The sequence below is a fragment of the Pipistrellus kuhlii genome, unplaced genomic scaffold (assembly GCF_014108245.1).
Source record: "Pipistrellus kuhlii isolate mPipKuh1 unplaced genomic scaffold, mPipKuh1.p scaffold_m20_p_12, whole genome shotgun sequence".
Classification (NCBI taxonomy): Eukaryota; Metazoa; Chordata; class Mammalia; order Chiroptera; family Vespertilionidae; genus Pipistrellus; species Pipistrellus kuhlii.
The window spans coordinates 38,467,348-38,470,566 of NW_023425427.1; the positions used below are offsets into that span (position 1 = coordinate 38,467,348).

A 3,219-nucleotide genomic window follows, 5' to 3' on the forward strand; every position below is an offset into this window, starting at 1 on the left:
TCTTTTCTAATGACTTTTATTAACAAGAAAAATAATAATTAAAAAAAAAACAAAAAACAACAACAACAACCCTAAAGTTGGAACTGAAGTCAAACTGCTACTTAGTTCATGGATGTACCTGGGGTGCATGCTCTCTCATTGTGAGGCAGCACCTACGCACATGACTGTATTTAGGTATATACGTGACCAAGAAGAGTCAGAGATCGAAACCACTGAAGAACAGAAAGCATTAAGAGTTTCCCATCAGCCGGGACTGGTTTGGCTCAATGGATAGAGCGTCAGCTTGGGGACTGAAGGGTCCTGGGTTCGATTCCAGTCAAGGGCATGTACCTTGGTTGCGGGCATATCCCCAGTAGGGGGTGTGCAAGAGGCAGCTGATCGATGACTCTCTCTCATCGATGTTTCTAACTCTCTATCTCTCTCCCTTCCTCTCTGTATAAAATCAATAAAATATATTAAAAACAATAAGATGATTAAAAAAAAAAAAAAAAAAGAGTTTCCCATCAGGCAATCCCAAAGCACTCTGCTCTTTTCCTCTTCTTTGCCTCTGTATCCTCTGTGGTTCCTGTTCCAGCTGAACTTGTGACAATTCCAAATTGCTCCTTCCTCTTTTTCAGCTTCTCGTCATCTTCAGACTTTCTGGAGATTGAAGAGACATTCATACCAAATCTTTGGGCTCTTTCCTTTAGCTTGTCCAAATTGACCACAGGGTTGGTGTCAGATGACAGGCCTTTTGAGGGAACTGAAGAAATTCCAAATCTAGCTGCCTGGGCAGCTTTCTTACTTTCCAAACTCGCAGGTACATTGAATCTTTCAGCTCTCTTCTGCATTCTCTCAGTCTGGTATTTCAGATGTAATTTTTACCACTTTCTTTGCTGCTGCCACATCAACAGTTTTTTTTCAGGGGGTTCTTCCTCTTGAACAGGCAGTTCTGTGGGCTTTGGTTCTTCTTCCTCTGTTTCATCTCCTAGTACGTCTTCTTCATTTCCCTCCTCTTCAGCATGCTCTTCAAGATAGGCCTGGAGCCTGTTGATGAGATCTTGTTTTGTTCCCATGGTCTCCAAACCGCGGGCAAGACATTCCTGATTTAGTTCAACAAGCTTCAGTGGATGCAGCTCCACCGTCTCTGTCGCCATCTTGTTACTCCTCCACTCCACTAGCAAGAACCATGAGTCTTTTGCTATGTGCCATCATTATAAACATTTTCATTCAAGCCTAGTGATATTCAACTAGCCAATATGTAAGTCTAGTTCAATTTTATTAAAGTTTGACAGATTCACCAAAAGAAAGCCTACGATTATAGGTTTCTATCAATTGTCAAAAGATCACTCTGTGGCAAAATATAAAACGCTTGGCTGTTTTACAATGTTTATTCTGGCAACTTCATAATACTAGTGCCCCCTCCCCCCCTACAAATATTATAACAGATACACTAGCGAATGAGTGGCATTTTCATATGTTTGACTTTGTGTTTTCAAAATTCCTTTTGTGTAGTTTTTATTTATTAACAATTATATATTTATTAACAATATAGTTAGATCCATCCAAATATGACTTTTAGTTCTTTCTATATATATAGCACATAATCTATTTGCCTAGGATGCCCTTGCTCTAACTCTGTATGGCCAGAGTTAGACCATTTTCTTATATTTTATTTGCGTCTCTGTTATCTCACATATTTCTCTTAGGTTTGTTTTTCAGTTATTTATATTATCTATATTTGATCTCCTATTAAAGGTAGCACTTGAGGGTAGAATCTTCCTTCTTTTTCTTCTTTTGGCAGTCTTGACCTGAGGATATTTTTCCATTGATTTTTAGAGAGAGAAGAAGGAAGGGGGAGAGACAGAGAGAAATAAACATCTATGTGAGAGAGCCACGTGGATTGGTCTGGGGATTGAGCTGGGGATCGAGCCTGCAATGGAGGTATGTTCCCTTGACCGGAATTGAACCCAGGCACCCTTCAGTTCAAGGGCCCATGCTCTTTCCACTGAACAAAACCATATAGGGACTTCCTTCTTATTTTCCTATATCTCTTGCAGTACACAGTAGATATTGAGTAGATAGGTTGAATAAAGACATTGAATAAATGGAGAAACAAATGAGTTCTTTGGTGATGTTTAACATTATCAAAGTTGCATTTCATAACATTTTAAATTATTTTTTTAATAACGATTTTACAAGTTGCTTAGAATTTTTCTAATATTAAGGTCACAGATAGTAAGCAATGGGAGACACAAGTATTAATTAACAGAATCTTGACGGCCAATGATGCTGGCATTTTAATTTTGTCCTATAACATGGATAACAAGTAGAGTTTAATTTTATACTCATCTCTGATTATTAGTGGCTACCTGGTACTCTGTGTTGAGAAAGATTCTGAGGTTATGCTTAAATTCAGTACAAAACATTCCTATGTACCACAATTCCTATGTAGCCATGCATGCTATGGCTAAGGGAGAAAGAAGTTATGTCATATATGCTGAGATTATGCAGCCTGTTTTTTTCTTTAAAAGATAAGAGTGTCCTCTGGGTATTGTAGATACAAAGCCACAATTCCCATCAGATATCACAAATTCCAATGCCTGTAGGGACCATGTACGCAAACACCAATGAAGTAGCTCAGGAGGGGACTGGGCTAACTGGAGAGAAAGTCTACAGCTATCTAGCACTCAGCACTGGCTGGCTAATTATATTATTATACAAATCCGCAGATATGGTGTTATCAGATGTTGGGAGCCCGAAAGCAAGATTTCCCCAGGTAAGTCTCCTGTACTTCAAATGTTGACAACCAATTCAATTTTCAGAAAATATTGTCCAGGCCAATTAAAAAAAAAAACAAAAAAAAAAACACCTCATAAATTTATTTGAATTCTTTCTCTTTCCCTATCTCTCTGTCTGTCTCTGCTTACCTCTAGTTTCCTCTCCCTCTCCTTCTCCCTCTCCCTCTCCCTTTCCTTCTCCCTCATCTTTTCCCTCACCTTCATTCTCTCCTTTTCTCTCTCCATCTCCCTCTGCCTCTGCCTCTCCCTCTCTCTTCTCCACATTGTCCTATTTTATTTGAGCATGTAGAATCAATTGCTAAAGTTTCAATTCTGCATTTTTCACAGAGGCAATCTTCATGGTGGACTGGACTCCTGTCACTGTCTTTGTCCCAGAAAAGGCAGCTTCAAATAGCCCTTTGTTGGCTCCTTTGTTTGAAGGTGATGGACCTCCATACCT

At 39.2% G+C, this 3,219-nt stretch overlaps 1 pseudogene; it reads right to left on the reverse strand.

The window, feature by feature from the left end:
- Positions 1-501: 501 nt before the first annotated feature.
- Positions 502-1,154, reverse strand: LOC118716760 (annotated as a pseudogene).
- Between the last annotated feature and the right edge of the window lie 2,065 nt (positions 1,155-3,219).